General features: G+C 37.3%; 1 protein-coding gene across 2 annotated transcripts in view; it reads left to right on the top strand.

Moving 5' to 3' along the window:
- The first annotated feature begins 11934 nt into the window (after window positions 1-11934).
- Window positions 11935-18767, top strand: part of zyx (zyxin) — a 30643-nt gene continuing 23810 nt past the window's right edge. The window contains exon 1 of one of the 2 annotated variants that reach the window (XM_051131400.1): window positions 11935-12176. The gene's annotated coding sequence lies outside the window, so the exon portion shown is untranslated. Of the gene's footprint in view, window positions 12177-13737; window positions 13992-18767 lie in introns of those variants that run through there. The other variant, XM_051131398.1, reaches the window with a different exon arrangement.

Below are 18767 nucleotides of genomic sequence, written 5' to 3'. Positions count from 1 at the left end.
TAAACCATTTGTTTTATCATCCCAGTTGCACAGTGGGATTGCCATTTTGGAGCAGAAAAGGCCCACCTCAAACTGTTGGAATAAAGTACACAGTTCTATAAAATGTAAATGTTTTCACTAAAGTTATTAGAATTGCCTAACCCATTAATTAGAAAAGGGTGTCCATATTAAATTTGACCATATTGTGTTGATTTGGGGTATCTTGGAGACAAGTAGTATCTAAGTCACATAAATCTGTGCACGGAGTACCCCAGGGTTCAGTCTAAGGACCTCTTCTCTTCTCAATATACACAGTATTACTGGGACTTATTTTTCAGGTACATATTTTTTCCTTCAACTGGTATAACAATGACACACAGCTCTGCTTCTCCTTTCAGGCTGACAACTCCACAGTTGCAGCATCTCAGACTGCCTGGTAGATGATTTGGCCTAAATTATCGAAAAATATGTCTAACTCAATTTGGCAAAGACAGAGTTCTCTACTCTTATCAGTCAATTCAGCAATGTAATGCAGTTTCACCATTCAACTAGACTCATGTACAATAATGCCACCCAGGACAACTGAACTTTACAGAGCGCACTACAAAGATGACCAGGTTATGCAGATATTGCCATTCCTATTCAGAGCATGCTATAGAGCACCTTGTCCAGGGTCTTGTTATCTCTAGATGGGGTTACTGCAGTGCTCTTCTTACTAGCCTTCCTTCATGCACAATCAAACTTCTGCAAATGATGCAGAACGCAGTGGCACATTTGGTCTTCGATGAGCCAAAGAGATTGCATGGTACACCCCTCTTTGTCTTGCTCCGCTGGCTGCTGGTTGCCTCTCATATCAGGTTCAAGACACTGATGCTCGGATATCTTTCACTAAGTATTACTTTAATCTCTACTCTAGTCTGTACATCTCTGACTAATCTTGAAATTTGTATAGAAGCACTTCTCATATTACTGGCTCTTTAGAATGAATCACTTATGTTCTCTTCCAAGTCACTCTGGATAAAAGCTTCTGCCAATGACTAAATCGAAATAGAAATGGAAGAGTTGGTGTACGTGCAAAGTTTGTGCCCCAAGCTTCCACTGACAAAGTTACAAACTCCTCAAAAAACAATCACAAAATTCAGTTATGCATTTCTCAAGTCTTGCATCATGCATCATAGTCCTCACTTATTTGTTTTTAGGGGTTCAAGCATGTAGCGCTGAAACCCTATTGTAATTATATTTACCCTATTGTAAACCCTATTGTTGATCAGCATTCTCCACATAAAAATGATTGTGCAGACCAAACCATAAATCGTAGAGACTTGAAACTTGAAGGGATAGTAGTACTCAGACTGTGTACAATGTTACCAAACCTCACCCCAATTGGCCTGACAGTGGCGCTACAGTGATCAAAAGCACGGAATCACTCATAACTCCTAAACCGTTAGTCGCAAGCCTTATATCATTGAAATCCTTGCCTCATGACATACAAAAGACATGACTTGGATTAGATCATCATCCTGTTGTATTTTGGATTTTTTGAAAAGCCTACTTTTGTGAACTAGTACTAGGTTTTTCCCTGATAGGAACCAAACTAGTGCAGAAAGATTCCCTGGAGAGTTAACATCAATAATAAGGGCTGCCGGTAATAGTCAACGAGAAGAGGCTTGGTCGACCAAAATTATGTTAGTCCCAGAAAAAAAACCATTTAAATCCGACGGAAAAATTATTAACGGCTAGTCTGTGTTGAGCGCTTATTAGGCTATGTGGGCTTTTTATTATGATATATATGGTTTATTAATAAATGTGTGGTTAATAGTCGACTTGTGCTTAAAATGAAAAATCTTTAGTCAAAGGCAGCCGTAATAATTATCAAAAAATAATTTTACCAACAATTTTACCAAAATGCCTTAAACTCTACAAGAGCTCAATCTGAGGTCACGGTAAAAAAAACTGTAGAATTTGGCAACTTGGTGGCGCTTTAACAGGGAAAAACATAAAAAAGAACTATAACTATGACTTGAAAATTGGTATGTTTTGTCTTTGTCCAAAGTCCCACAAGTGTCTTTGAGGACATTCGTGTATCTCAAAATGGACACCATCGGCAGGTTAACTGAGACTGATCGAAAGAAACTTGGTGGGCACGTTTGACTGATGGGCATAGATGTCTGTAACTCTTTAGAAAGAAATTTCCCACTAGTTGATGCTAGCAAGTTATATGCCTCTATAATCATATTGTGTTTCATACATCCACACAATATTCATATAATTTGAGAGATCTTCTCATACTGAGCAACTTTGCCTCAATACCACTGCTGTCAATCAAATCGTTCATGAATTATTTTCTAAATTATGTAAAAAAAAAACTACTAGGTTTTTTGCTCAACCTCAATATAAGCACTGCAGCACAATTCTCTGGACTCTCTAGTTCAATAATTATCAAAAAAATGTTGAACTTTACCCTCTGGTATATATAGCGATCCAGATCCATAATGGGGTCATTTAGAAAAGGAACATGTCCAAATATGCCTATAAATTCCAAATGAAAACTCAAAACTTCACAAAACTAAGTGAGCACATGCGACAGATTGATTGAGATCGGACCATAGGTGGTGCTAAAATTGTTGAAAAGCTTTAAAAGTCATTGCAGATAGCCTTATGGGCAGCACGCTGACATATCACGTTGTTTGCACTATGGCCGTCCCGAGTTCTCGCTTAAGGACCTTCCCCGATCCCACCCCCTCTCTCTTTCCTACTTCACCTCCTGTCACTATATTTTGGTTGTTTGTTTGTTTTAGGACTTCTTGTGTATATTGGTTCAATTCATTGACTGTTGATTGGACGGAAGCAAGCTTGCAGTTGATTAGTACATGCATGAATAGTTCACAATAAGATCTATAACATGCATTTGCAAAGTGTGAATTTTTTTAGTTCATGCTGATGTTAAAGTAGAAGTCCACTTCCAGAACAAGAATTGACAGATAATGTACTCACCCCCTTGTCATCCAAGATGTTCATGTCTTTCTTTCTTCAGCTGTAAAGTAATTTTTTCTCCATATAGTGGACTTCTATGGTGCCCTGATTTTGAATTTCCAAAACGCAGTTTAAATGCAGCTTTAAACGATCCCAAATGTGATTGCAAATGATCCCAACCGAGGAAGAAGGGTCTTATCTAGCGAAATGATCGGTTATTTTAATAAAAATAATACAATTTAAATATTTTTTAATCTCAAACGCTCGTCTTGTCTTGCTCTCTGTGTATTGTGGTTCAAGACAGTTAGGGTATGTCAAAAAAACTCCAATCGTATTTTCTCCCTCAACTTCAAAAATCATTTCAAAATCATCCTACATCGCTGTAGAAGTTCCGACCCAGTCTTTGCAAAGTGAACATGCAAAGAAGATCAAACATCCTTAACAAAAAAGTTAAAACAGCGATATAAGACGATTTTGAAGTTGAGGGAGAACATGAGATGGAAGTTTTTCGACATACCCTAACTGTCATGAACCGGAAAAAAACAGTTCAGGCATAGCGAGACAAAACGAGCGTTTGACATTAAAAAGTATATAAATTGTATTACTATGAAAATAACCGATCGTTTTGCTAGATAAGACCCTTCTTCCTCAGTTGGGATCGTTTACAACCGCATTTGGGATCGTTTGAAGCCGCATTTAAACTGCATTTTGGAAGTTCAAAATTGGGGCACCATAGAAGTCCACTATATGGAGAAAAAATTACGGCTGAAGAAAGAAAGACATGAACATCTTGGATGACAAGGGGGTGAGTACGTTATCTGTCGATTTTTTGTTCTGGAAGTGGACTTCTCCTTTAATGATCCCACTGACATTCATTATTGAGTCATAAATGAAAAATAGAGCCAGGACGATACTTTCAAATGTGGCGTTCACCTTGTTCAGTTGACAACATTCAAAAGCCTGAGATCGAGAACAAACAGCATGTTTGAGTATTCCCAGCTCTTGCATATGACAAGCATTTGTATAACAAACTGAATGTCCCTTAATTAGGCCAGGATGTCGAATACACACCGGGGTGGTCATTACCTCAGTGCGGAGTGTTGCTGCCCTGTGAATGATCTTCCTGTGAACTCTGTTGTGCTTGAGCCTTCAAATAAATGTGGTTGGATAATGAGACTGAGATAATTAGGACGGCCGTCGTCCCTCTCACATGTACACACACCTTAGCGGTAATAACACAGGACTCTGAACCGTATAACCTCAGTTTTTTTCCTCGCACACGTGCACACAAAGGCTATTGGAAAGGAGCTTCTGGATCGATATGCGTTTGTTATTTTGTTGTCTTTTTGAAGTCTCTCTCTGACAGAGCTCATTCAATTCTACTTTGAGCAAAGGCTGGTTTGATACGCACTCTAGGGCACTGATTTATATCTTCAGAGGTGGGCTCACTGATCCTCACACACAAGCACACAGCTGTGGATTACATACCCTCTTGAAGCACGAGCTGCGTGCCTGATTTAGACAGCTGTGATTAGTATGATGTATATGTCATTTATCAAACTCATGCACATGTAAACATACATGCGCACAAGCACGCAAAGCAAATCCACACATGCTGATAGATTTGAAACAGGGTCTTGGAGATCCTATGTATGAAGTTCAACTCATTATTAAACCCGATGGTGAGGACGTATTCGAAGGTAGTTTTTTTGAAACCTCTTTTAAATTGGTGTCTCTGTGTCACTAACTTGGAATGCTCAAGGAGCTCCCACCCCTCCTTTATAATTTAGATGTTCCCTCTCTTGAAGTTAACCTACATTCCCTTCCTTCTTGTCTAGACTCCTGTCTATCTGTTCATCATCATCTCTTCCATGTATCTGTCCGAACTGCTCCGTGTATAAGGCTTGTCAACTGTCCAAACTCTAAACGTTGTTTTCCATCAAGCGCTATCTGCGGCGTATCTGTTTTATCTAAACACCAACCAACCCCATGGCAAAATCACTTTGCATCTTTCTTTTCTGTTTCTTATGTCCTGGTGAAAAAAACTGAACTTTAAGCAGAGACTGTGTGCTGGCATCTGGTGGACAGTGATGGTAATGCAACCATGTTTAACCATGATTTAAAGCAGCAGTGGTTTAGCTCAAGGCTGTCTATTATACTGTAGAGAGCTCTCAGTACCTGTTATCCATCAGCTGGATCTTAAAGGCCATTTGACTGATGACACTGGAAGTGAAGGCAAATGATGTCCTGATGCTTACTGGCTGGTTACAACACAAGAACACACAGTCTCAAGCTAAAAAAAAAAAAAAAAGAAAAATAAATAAAGAAAAAAGATTTTTAAAAATATTATTTTATTGTCATTTCAAATGTACAAATTACATGTGACAGGCAAAATAAATAAATTAAATAATAAAAAAAGGTATTCTGCTGACATACACAGCTACGTTTGATTGGCCATAAATGGAAAAACAAGCTCTCTGCCAGAATGTTGTAGTTATTACCAGCAGGCTAAAATGAGTCTTCTGAATTTAATCTTTTCTTTTCTTTTCTCTGAGGAAATTTGAGTGCTGCCACAATGGTAGATGTTAAGGTGTTTTATAGTTCTATATATATATATATATATATATATGAAGAGTTCAGGAGTTCAGGCCTCTAAATCCATCTGACATATTTCTTTAAAATTAACATTTCTTTTTGGCTACTTTGAAAAGGTTTCTATGTAAGTACTGGTACTTCTGATTGGGCTGAGGCTGGAATTTAGCCTTAGAGTTTTAAGTAAAAGTATTTGATGGACGTATACTATGTGTCAGGAGCATTCACTCAGTATCATTATCTCATTTTTGACCGAGATGGCTTTTAGCTGGTTTTGCATCTGAACTCTTCATATATATATATATATATATATATATATATATATATATATAGATAGATAGATATATACTGTATATATGTGTGTGTGTGTGTGTGTGTGTGTGATGCGATCTGGGAAACGTCGCCCTGGGACGTTTTCAGCAAATTCGAAAAATAGGTCGAATGTAATTTTTTTTGGTCAGAATTAGGTTTTCATTAAATTATTAATCTATAACATCTTGTCTGTCATCTCTGAAAATATCTCGGTGAAATTCACTTGTGTAGTGCAGAAAAATAGCGATTTATTGCTGCAAGCAGAAATGACCGTGACCTTTCGCTTAAATGTTAAAGGGGTCGTCGGATGCCCGTTTTACATTTACATTTTAAGTTTTATGGTCTTAATGAAAAGTCTATAATATACTTTGGTTAAAAATTCTCAATGGTTGTATAAAACAACACCCTTTTTACCTTGCCAAAATCATCTCTGGCAAAATCATCTCATTCTTGTCAAGGCTACTTTAAATGCAAATAAGCTCTGCTCGCCCCGCCCCTCTCTTCTCTCTGTGGAAAGACAAGCTTGTTTACTTTAGCCGCATTTAGCTGCTAAACTTGCTAATTAGCACTTTATTAGGAAAGGTGATCGCAAAGATTCATAAAAAAAGGCTTATACTCACTTTTGCTGTAAGTGAAGCTGGATCACGAATGAGTCGCGCGAACATAGACGTATTTATGTAGAGGCGCATTCCCTTCACAAACAAACATAATCCACTGCATCTCCAGCAGCTTAGATGTCGGGAGTAAATGACGACCACTATGTTCATTATTACATCCAGCAACACAACACCTCAATCGCTCAATCGGAGATATTCTTGTCTAACTTACATCCCTGCTCTGGCATCAAAACAAAGAGGACGGACTGTTACAGCTGATCTGAGGTAAGACGCTCATGTCAATCAACTATCATGGGAGCGGCCTCTGTGGGTGTGACACCACAACAACAGGCATCTGAGAATGGCTCGATTTGAAAAAGGGGATATTATTTTTACAGATTTGTTATGAGCCTAAGTCATTTTGTTTGTTGTTTGCATTCTGCTCCCTTGTGTTCTCTCTGTGTATGTGCATGTTTGTGTTTCAGGTGGGCGGTTCCCTGAGATCATTCGCTGGAGGCTGCGATTGGTTCTCCTCCTCACATTACCCAGATATAAGGACTGCCCCAAACACTCAACTTCTGCCATGCTTGTGCCATCATGTGTGACCTTGTAGTGCCTTACTTTGCGTTTTGCCATCGTTGTTTGTTTAAGTCTTTTGAGTGTCTTGCCAGAGAGATCATGTATTTTCTTGAGATTGTGAGTGCTTGGGTTTTGTGTTAGTAATTGTTTTTCGAATCTGTGATATCCTGTTATCTTGGTCCTTGTCTGCTAACTACGAATTTGGATTCTGATTTTTGAATTGTCACCTATAGACTTGTATATACATCTTTTGTAAATACCTTGTAAATAAGTCCTGAGTAATTACAGGGAGTAGGGGGTTTGACGCCATTTTATTTTGAAACACCTTTTTTCATTGTTTTTTGTTTAGGGAGTCAGGTAAGCTGAAACAGTATTTTTCTTCTTTTTTTTTTTTTTTTTTTTTTTTTTTTGATGTAGGAAGTGTACAGTGCTCAGAAACAGAATTTCTTTGTTAGTTATTTTGGCCTTGTCTGCCCCTGAATCTAAACCCTTATTTATAAATAAAATTCTTGTTATTCATTATCTCTCTGGTATTGAGACTCTTCCTTTTCCTGTTACGGCTGACCCCTAGACGGTCGTAACAAGATTGATTAAAAACCACTGCATGGATTTTTATCATTATAGGGTAGATTTGTACATACACTGCCAACACACATTAATGTTCAAACAACATGTAAAAGTGAACTTAGCATCCGATGACCCCTTTAAGAACGTGCTGCTGAGGTGCTTTCCCTTAACACCACAAAAAACAGTTAACCTATCAAAATAAACCATGTATTTTATGCACAGTGCTCGAACAACTGCATTATTTGTGCTACCTAAACATAAAATGGGTGATCAAAAGTTTGGAGAATATGCCCATGATAAACAACGTTAGTCTGTTTGTGTAATGATGCAGAATAGCGCTCCTAACATGACAGACAGCTCTCGTTAAACCCGTAAAGTGAAAATGAAAGCCGTCTCACTTTAAAGCCATTTTCCTATCTAATATCATATATATATATATTTAACGGTCAAAAGTTTTTTAACAGTAGGATTTTTAATGTTTTTAAAGAAGTCTCTTCTGCTCACCAAGCCTGCATTTATTTGATCAAAATTACAGCAAAAACAGTGATTTTTTTGGAAATATTTTTACTATTTTAAACAACTCTTTTCTATCTGAATATAGTTTAAAATGTAATTTATTCCTGTGATTTCAAAGCTGAATTTTTAGCATCATGCCATCTCATATAATTATAATTTATATAAATAATTTTGTTTCTTTGAATGTTTTTTTATTAGTAATGTACATTAGGGTGTTTTGTGTTCCATTTCCTTTTATTTATTCCATCTACATCTACATGAGTATTGACCATGCTTTATGAACAGGTAACTTACCATGAATGTCACATTTTATTACCACTTGTATTATTGTGATGGTTTTAAGATAAATAACAGATTTTAAGCAGACGGTACGTCACTTAATGGCATATATGTCTGTAAGTCATAAAATATACAGACGTCAACTTGCCATCCTGTAATACCTGAAACATTTCCACTGTAAATTTTACAATGAATTGCTGGCAACCACAGCTGCCTTTCACCATCATTTTAACAGTGTATTTTTTACACCATACATTAGAAAAGTAACTGCATGCTTCTTCTCAACAAGCTGCAGAATTTGAGATCTCTTTCATAATGCAAAAATATGGGTTGCAGCAAAGTTAATACTGATGATTAGGGGATTGGAAAACCCCTAAATGTGAACAATAGCAACAGTGAAGCTTGCCATGGCATGCACAACTAAAGTGTACATTTTGGTTGGTTGCAAATTTAAATTTTGTATGAGAAGTCAGTATGTTTGTTATGTACATGATTATGTGATTATGCACATTTCTGTGAAAGAACACAAAAAGCATTGTTCTTCTAAATGCAGAGTCTCTCTTTCTAAGAGAAAAGCCAGTTCAAGGAGGAGAAAGAGTAATATGACTCTTCTGTTTCCAGTAAATTAGGCTGACTATGTCACCGAATGTGCATGCTAAAGTTTTGCTGTGGACTACAGTACATGCACACTATGACTCATAGCGAGGGAGGGAAGAGGGATTGTTCCATGCTAAGTCTTGGCTGAGCTCCAGGCTCCGCTTTGATGCCAGAGGGTCTCCTTCTGTGCAAACTCACCTTCACACTGAGGGATCCAAGGGCTTGTAGAAAGCGCTCAGCACGTTTACCTCTCCCAACCTTATAACTGACAGACATTACGCATGTTGTCTTTGTGTTTCTTAAGACTCTGTCTTTTTTCAAAGGACTTAAACTGTTATTTTACTGTCGTCAACTAAAGCGGATGTTTACTGGGATGTGTATTCGTGTTGCAGCATTAAAACAAGTACTGGGTTTAATGATGGCTTTTTCCATAGTAACAAAATCCTGTTGTTGTTTTGGAGCGCTGATATTGAATGACGGCCATAATGTTCCCCCGATAGTTCCTTCAGCGTCTATGCTAAAGGGAGTCTGCGATGGAGAGTCGCGCAGTCTAAATGAACGGCAGATATTTTCCAGGACACTGTGTGAAAAAAAAGAAAAAACATAATGCACCTGAATCATTAATAGGCCTCAAGAGAATAAAGAGTGTTAGAGAGAAAGAGACTAAAAGAGAGAGAGAAAGAGGGAGTTTAAAATGAACAGATGTGCAGGATGGGTGGAACTACCTTCCTGCAGGATGGTCAAAGAACAGCCACATCCTTATATGAGCATTATTCTCTAATACACCTTGAACATACTAAGCAAATTCCCTGGTAAAAGGGTCTATATTACTGGTCACCAGCATATGTTGTGTTTTGAACAAGATGCTACAGTGTTCTGGGCCCGTATTTACAAAACATTTTATGAGAGACAACCTTTTACTAAGGAATAGAGAGAAGTCTTAAAGGGGTCATCGGATGCCCATTTTCCACAAGTTGATGTGATTCTTTAGGGTCTTAATGAAAAGTCTATAACATGCTTTGGTTAAAATTTCTCAACGATATTGTAAATAACACCTTTTTTACCTTGCCAAAATCAGCTCTGCAAAAATCATCCTGTTCTGGTCGAGGTTGCTTTAAATGTTAATGAGCTTTGCTCGCCCCGCCCCTCTCTTCTCTTTGTGGAGTTACGAGCCTGTTTACTTTAGCGGCGTTTAGCACAAAGAATCGCTCGATCAGAGATATTCTTGTCTAACTTACATTCCTGCTCCGGCATTGAAACAATGGAGGTCGGACTGTTACAGCTGATGTAAGGCGGGTCTGAAGTAAGACGTTCATGTCAATCACACTTTAAAAAATAAAAAACACAATTTGTTGAATCACCTTAAAATAATTTGTTACCCTGCTGCCTTAAAATTTTAAGTTCAGTCAACTAAAATACGTTTAGTCAACTTGAAATGTTAAGTTGTACTAAGTAACAACTTAGATATTTGTGTTTGCTAAACTTAACAGATGGGTAAGTAACCCAGCTGCCTTAAAATTTTGTTGATTCAACTCAAATATCTAAGTTGTCACTCAGCATAATTTAACATTTCAAGTTGAATAAACTTTTTTGAGTTGACTGAACTTAAGATTTTAAGGCAGCCAGGTTACAAATTATTTTAAGTTGACTCAACAAATAGTTTTTCAGGTGAGCAGCCTCTGACGGTGTGATGCCATCTGAAAATGGCTCGATTTGAAAAAGGGGATATTATTTTTACAGATTAATTAAAAACCACTGCATGGATTTTTATCATTATAGGGTAGATTTGTACATACACTGCCAACACACATTAATGTTCAAACAACATGTAAAAGTGAACTTTGTATCCGATGACCCCTTTAATACAAACAAATTAGTTTAAACTTATATTAAATGCAATTAGTTTAAGTATGTCTTTATATGTAATCCCGTAATTACCAAAATATTTGTAATTACACCTTTGCAATGATTAAGTTTCAAATTAGTGTATGTAAAACCTAATAACTTTAAATGTACTATTGAATAACACACTACAGTTAAAATTATAATGAAGGTCTTTACATGCACTTTAGTACGTTAGTCAACACGTCAAAATAAGTGTACTTGTCAAAAGATTATTAAAACATAATTTGAAATGTACTTTTAAAATTAAAAGTTAATTTTAATCACTCATGAAAATAGGCTTTTATTTCTTAATGTTATTTAATGTTAATTATCTGCATATACAGTTGTACTTTGTAAGTACAGCATGTACTTCTAAGACATTGCAAGTGCACATTCAGTACAATTAAGTATGCACGACTTAGACAGCTTCTTTATGGTGGTTTTTGTGTCTTTAGGACCTCGACGACCTCTGTTCCCCTTTTACTTTCACTGAATGGAATAGAGCAGCTCATACATTGTGCTTAACGTCTTCTTTTGTGTTGTGTAAAAGAAAGTCAGTCATAGGGGTTGGGACTGTCATTAGGTTATATAAATAAAGATTAAACATTCATGATTTTAATTCAACTATTTCTTTAATGCCTTTCGAGTGACCCTGTTTGCTTCGAATTAAACTGGAACCGGCTGTGGAAAATAGTATGTGCAGCAAAATAGAGGTTGACCGCGACTATTAAAACGAACTCGACTTTAGAAGTGTTGTTTTTGAGCGAGACTCCAGATTTTGTGTCAGTTTGATCGTCTCGCTGAGCACGGCGTGTTCTCGTCTCTCTCCTTCTGCGCCTTGCCAACCATTCCATGTGTCTGTATCTAATAAACCCCCAACCTCCTTTATCTCTCCTTCTTTCCCTCTGTCTCTCTGGCTCTCTTTCTCAATCACTTACTCACCCACTCTGCCCTTACAAGGAAAGGCAGGCAGAGTTGATGTCATAGAATGAAGAATGTTTAAAGAATCCAAAGGGGGTGAGACTAAAGGAGAGAGAGAGAGGGAGAGAGAGAGAGAGAGAGAGAGAGAGAGAGAGGTGTTTGGCTTGTAATATGCATGACCTGTGTGAACGACAAACGAGAGAGAACTTGTTTGGACGGAGGGATGGTGTCATTCCTTTAAGAGACATGTAGGGGGAGGGACCAACAGCTGTGCTTCTAAAAGAAACAGGAGTCGAGACTGCAGAAAAAAGTTATCTTCGAAAACACACAGTTTTAGGCCTGCAGAAAGAGATACAAAAAGAGAAGGAGACAAGCAAACAGGTAAGTCCATGCTGTTTTCAGTACAACAAGACTGCTGTAGCTTGTTTGGCCTTTTGATTTAATCACTGTCTAATGACTGACAGGTGAGGTAACCAATGAGCTGAATAAAAAATAGATGAATAAAAAAGCAAGTTATATATTCAATTAAACTTAAGGGGGTTTAATCGATATGTGACCCTGGACCACAAAACCAGTCTTAAGTCGCTGGGGTGTATTTGTAGCAATAGCCAAAAATATATTGTATGGGTCAAAATGATTGATTTTTATTTTATGCCAAAAATCATTAGGAAATTAGGTAAAGATCATGTTCCATTAAGATATTTAGTAAAATACCTATTGTAAATATATCAAAACTTAATTGTTGATTAGTAATATGCATGGCTAAGTGCTTTATTTGGAAAACTTTAAAGGTGATTTTCTCAATATTTAGATTTTTTTGCACTCTCAGATTCCATATATTGACATAGTTGTATCTCGGTCAGATATTGTTCTATTCTAACAAACCATACATCAATGGAAAGCTTATTTATTCAGCCTTCAGATGATGTCTAAATCTCAATTTCGAAAAATTGACCCTTATGACTGGTTTTGTGGTCCAGGGTCATATGTGACCCTGGACCACAAAACCAGTCATAAGGGTCAAATTTTTAAATTAAGATTAATAAATAACATGAATAAATAAGCTTTCCATTGACATATGGTATGTTAGGATAGGACAGTACTTGGCCAAGATACAACTATTTGAAAAACTGGAACCTGAGGGTGCAAAAAATCAAAATTTTGAGAAAACTGCCTTTATGGTTGTTCAAATGAAGTTCTTAGCAATGCATATCACTAATCAAAAATTAGGAGGAAATTTACAAAATATATTCATGAAATACGATAATTTTGACCCACACAGTGTGTTTTTTGCTATTGCTGCGAATATACCCATGCTTAAAACTGGTTTTGTGGTCCAGGGTCACATATTTTCCAAGTAATTCAGAAGTTCAAGGCATTTTTTTTCAGATACTTTAAGGATTATCTAATTTTATCTAATTTTCAAATCAATTTTAAATGCCACAAAATCTAGATCTACTTGTGCAAAAAAAAACTTTTATTTTTAAATTTTATATGTAACCAATGAACCATGCAGCTGGTCCTAAAATAATTTTTGTGGATGTATAAAGTTGTAAACACATTTTAAAAACTTATTTATAATTGTACACATTTTAACAGTAAAAATACGTTTTGATCTTAGTGTTAAACAGTATATCTAATATTTTATTAAACAAACTTTTTAAATGAAATACTTCACCTGTAAAATGTGCTTTTGCTATTTTTTTCTATTAGGTATGCTATTTTATGACCCATTATAACTGAGAAGGTACAGTACATGTAATATATCGGTCATTTAAAGAAGGTTTAAAAAGTGTTTAAAACGCCTAAAACTTTAAAAGCTGAAGAAAAAAAAAAATATTGTGCATATTTCTTAACAACGGTTTAATCATCACTGGCCACCGATTTTGTCCCACCTCCACCGGTCAGGAGAATGCGGAAGCGTGAACCGGAAGTGTGTCAAGAGTCGGTACATTAGGAAAAAAGTTCATGTGGGCAGATCAGATTCGCTGATGATCATCCCCACGAGAGCTGCTTAGAAATAACAGAATAATGACTAACGCCAACACCGCGCCATAAAGAGATAAAAATAAGGCAAGATACGCGTAAAGGCCGGATATTTATTCTTAAAAACGGTAGGGATTAGACGCGGTGTCTGCATTAGATAGACCAGTACTGTTTTTGGCATAACTGCACCTTTCCAGAGGAAAACGAACAGTAAGTGCCTTTATTTCACGCTTTATACAATATGTAGCCTAATTTGCAATGACAGCGATTTGTCACAGATGACTGCGATCTGTATTTGCATCAAAACCACAAACCTTGTGTTCATTCATAGTGGTTTGTAGTAAAATATAGGTGTGAAATATGATTGTATGATATGGTACGTGTTGTTCGTATGGTTTTTGACTCGAAACATGTCATAGTCGCTTTGTGAACTCTTCTGTCATCAGTGAAGAATGTTTTTTTTTTAATGATATAACCATGGATGTATGTAAGTGAGGGGTGGGGCGCGTGCATATGTTAACTAAATATAATCTTACTCATAAATGCGTCCACCTAAAGAGTCCTGGTTGGAGTTTGTCTTTGAGTTGTATTATATTCAGTAGGAGCTTTATCTCTCTTGTTCCTGGGTTTCCAGTCAGATATCCATATAAGGTGAAAGCGGCTTGTTTTAGCTCGTACTGTTCTTGTCTGATAAGCGAACATCAGGAACAAGCTACACAAAGTTTTCCGCGTCTGAAGAGCGAGGTCGCAATTACATGTTATGTTAATTCAGTATTTAAGGCCAGAATGGTAATGAATGAACGGGGACTTCTCTGGGTGGAGTCCCTAAAGATGACAATGGGGTTTACTGGCCTTTGAGCGACAGTGTGATTTAGGATTTTCCAGTTCAATAAGAATATGTGCTGAATGCGGCCATCAGACTGGAATGCGAGATAATAATCAGCGCAGGTTATAATGACATGGTGCTTCCAAAAATTGCTGGTCGTATTCTTAAAAATAGTTTCTCGCTCTCATTAGTTGTCCATTAAAAAATACCAGTATTCAGTGTAACAGTTTGTATGTTATGATGATAAGGGCTGCAACGCTTGTATTAAGAATTTAGCTTTAAAGGGAACCCTGAATATCAAGACTTAAATGTATAGTAGAAACCCACTGAAAGATTTACACTATTTAAAAAAAATTGTTTTATACATACTTTGGACTATGGGGCACCATTATGATGTTAAATGGTTGCACTCCCTGAGCTACTGGACTTCCTGTTATTATTTTTACCACAATACAACTATACTGATACAAAAGACTACACACAACTATACTGATACGAAAGACTATACACAACTATACTGATACTGAAAGAGCTTACAGGTGGCGATGAACATGTGTAGGCTTAAACCAAATGCCAAAATTGACTGAGTGATTTTCCCTACAAACACCCCCGGATATCGAGTAATATCTGCTCTGAGAAGCTCCTTCAGTGGCCGTGGTGTCATGACAAGCATTGGCATGTTTACATCCTGCCAGGATGCCATCTAGCATTTCTTGTCTCCGCTGTTTGTAAACTCTTTCAGTAACAGTGGTCTACTAAAAGCCTCAAAGACAACAGGGCCGATGTGGACAGAACAAAGACGCAGGTCTTAAGGAAGTTTTATTCATCCGCAGGCATCTTTTTCGCTTCTCTTGTTGCCCTTTGACTGAAAATTACAGCTAAATCCCACACAATGTGGTGTTGAATCAGTATTTTATTTCCTGAGATGCGTCATGAAAAAATAGCAACAGCTAGCGCCATGTAGCTCACGGAGTGCAGCCATTTCGCGACATCGAAATAATAGCCAATAGTCAAAAATATGTGTAATATAAAACAATGTGGATTCTTTAAATAATGGATTTTCTGTAATATTAAGCCATGCAAGTCTTAACACCCAGGGTTCCCTTTAAAACAGATAGTTCTCTCTGATTGGATGAGCAGCAGCCAATACAGGCACACCATGATAAAGTTGATAGAAAAGGAACTGAATACAAAAATGAAAATTTGATTAAAATTTACTTACGTTTAGGTCCAGCTATAGTCGAGCATGTTTATTCACCAGAACAGATTTGGAGAAATTTAACATTACATTGCATGCTCACAAGTGGATCCTCTGCAGTGAATGGGTGCCGTCAGAATAAGAGTTCAAACAGTTGATAAAAACATCACAGTAATCCACACAACTTCACTTGATCAGTTTTCCCTTGTGAGCTTGCAACAAACTGATCATTAACACTGATTTTAACTTCAAACCATTGCTTCTGAAAATATGTGTTCTCTGTTCATAATTTTTCTCCAGTAAAAACATCATCTTGTCTGAATCAGGAGAGAAATATGCATAAGATCAAGTACTATTTACAAGCGAAAAACATTCAAAACAATTATGTCTGTGGATTTGGATGAAACACAGCTAACAGAGATATCGGTTTCAAAACAAGCGTCTTTGTGTTGATCGATGTGGTGAATGTGCAAAACCAACTTGGGCCCATTGCGAATTGTGCACTGGGAAATCTTTCGCCCTCACATCATGTGAATTCTTATTAAAATGACCTTTAAATTTGAAAAAAGTTACATGTGACTGGACCTTGAATATTAATTGTTAATATATTTGCTTATTGTACTACTAATTAGTCTTTGTTTATATTGGTTTCACTGAAGTTTTCTTTTACATACCAGTCCTTGGAGTACCTAGAAAGTTATGTCTTGTGTCTTGTTTAACAACACTGAATAAAACATTTTCATATCAAGAATACGTTTTATGTGCCACGGAAAACAAGAGTGTGATTGACTCTCTTTATGATATAATGACCCCGTTACATGGCCCCATGACGTCATTATGCGATCCTTGTATGCGAGCCAAGCATAATCCAGACTGATTGTGGGTGTGCCGTATGCTTTTCGCCACAGTCTCCCACAACAATAGAATCCCGCTGCTTCTGGAGTTGTCACTGTACCAAATTCCAACCAAGTGTCTTTGTACATGTCTGATCTGGATTCCAGAAAGGAAATTAGTCTAATATTAGTCATTGTAGACGGGCATTCTCATATGAGTCATTATTCATGTTCAGTATGTCATAGCTGACATATCTTTCGAAACAGACCGTAAGTTGCAGTGTCATACAGTGTGGTAAATTAACAACTCACTGTTTGTCACTGCATAAGGTAAAAAGAGCTGTTTCTCTTCTCAAAACCTATAACTGATCAGGATCAGTGTGGTATTCAAAACGCACGTCTTTAATATAGTTGTGAAAAACTCTTATCTATGTTCCGTGTTAGTCGCAGCTACTCTGCAACTCGTTGGAGCTGAGATGAAATCATCTGTAGGGGAAGCCAGAAAACTGCAATGCAGAAAAGCACTGTCAGTTCCCAGCCACAGGAAGCTAGAGAGGAACGATGACACGTTTGTTTTGGTCTACGGTTGATGTGTTAGGCTACTTATTTACATTTATGCATACAGCTGACAGTTTTATCCAAAGCGACTTATGAAGACTAGCATTCACAGCAAAACATTACTCACTGCAATTTCAACATGTCCCGTTATTTATTTCTCATGTCTCCAGTGTGGCGAACAGAACGTTGAAGAATTTGCATGCCTCATGCAGTGATCCTCTAACTCCCAAGTTTCCCTCTGATGGTAATATTTGCAGGCCACAGTATCCATCAAGGCTGCATAAGGAGGCCTCATGGAGCCAGATCAGCTGCGTCGTCTCTTTTCCTCAAAAAAAGCCAGTCTCCCTATATCACATAGTCATTCTGATCAAGTGATGAAATGCAGACACATACGTAAGGCCATTGGAATCTTTATATTGCAGCTGTTTCTCTTTCCGTGGCACACACACACTGTGAGAAGGTGCTAGTTCAATCAGATCTAATCCTTTACTGGAACTCCATACTGGTGGGTAATGGAAGTCTAAGCGTGTTTTTCATGGATAGTGTTTTGAATGGTTTAAACTGCATTGCGGTACAGTTAGACTGTTGTTTTGCACAAGATGAATCTCCTCTCACTAATGTATTGTCGTCTTCTCATTATCAGGGAGTCTATTGGTGTAGCCAAACCATTACTGTACCCATGGAGACAAAACACAGCAGTCAAAACTGGCAGCTGGTGACCTCAACAAGTTGAGAACATCCTGTGTTACTCTTAGTTAGAACTAAGGCTGGATGATGTATTGAATTGCAATATAGTCAGCAGTTTTGCTGGTGAGATAGAATAAGGCATCCCCATAAACATTGGAATGTTTTTTAGAGGATTAGTTCACTTCCAAAATAAAAATTTCCTGATAATTTACTCACCCCCATGTCATCCAAGATGTTCATGTCTTTCTTTCTTCAGTCAAAAAGAAATTAAGGTTTTTGAGGAGAACATTCCAGGATTTTTCTCCATATAGTGGACTTCAGTGGGGATCAGTGGGTTGAATGTCCAAACTGCAGTTTCAATGCAGCTTCAAAGGGATCTACACGATCCCAGCCAAGGAAACGATTGGTCATTTTCTAAAAAAAAGTACAAATTTATTTACTTTTTAACCACAAATGCTCATCTTGCACTAGCTTGACTTCACGCATTGCGTAGTCATTTTGGAAAGGTCACGTGTGACGTAGGTGGAAGTACAGACGCGTGTTTACAAAGCAAACGTGCAAAGAAAGTCAAACGCCCTTTACAGAAAAAGGTAAATTAATGATGTTGGACAATTTTGAAGTTGGAGAAAATGAGATTGAGTTTTTTGCCCTACCCTACCTTTTTGAACCGGAGTACAAAAAGGTAGGTAGGTGACCTTTCCAACAAGATTACGTAATGCGTGAAATCGTAGACATGCATCACAGAGCTAGTGCAAGATGAACATTTGTGGTTAAAAAGTATTGTTTAAAAAATGACTGACTGTTTCGCTCAATAAGACCCTTATTCCTTGGTTAGGATTGTGTAGAGCCCTTTGAAGCTGTGTTTAGGACCTTCAACCCATTGG

This window comes from Labeo rohita, chromosome 16, assembly GCF_022985175.1.
Source record: "Labeo rohita strain BAU-BD-2019 chromosome 16, IGBB_LRoh.1.0, whole genome shotgun sequence".
Classification (NCBI taxonomy): Eukaryota; Metazoa; Chordata; class Actinopteri; order Cypriniformes; family Cyprinidae; genus Labeo; species Labeo rohita.
This window is presented reverse-complemented; position numbering and strand designations above follow the sequence as displayed.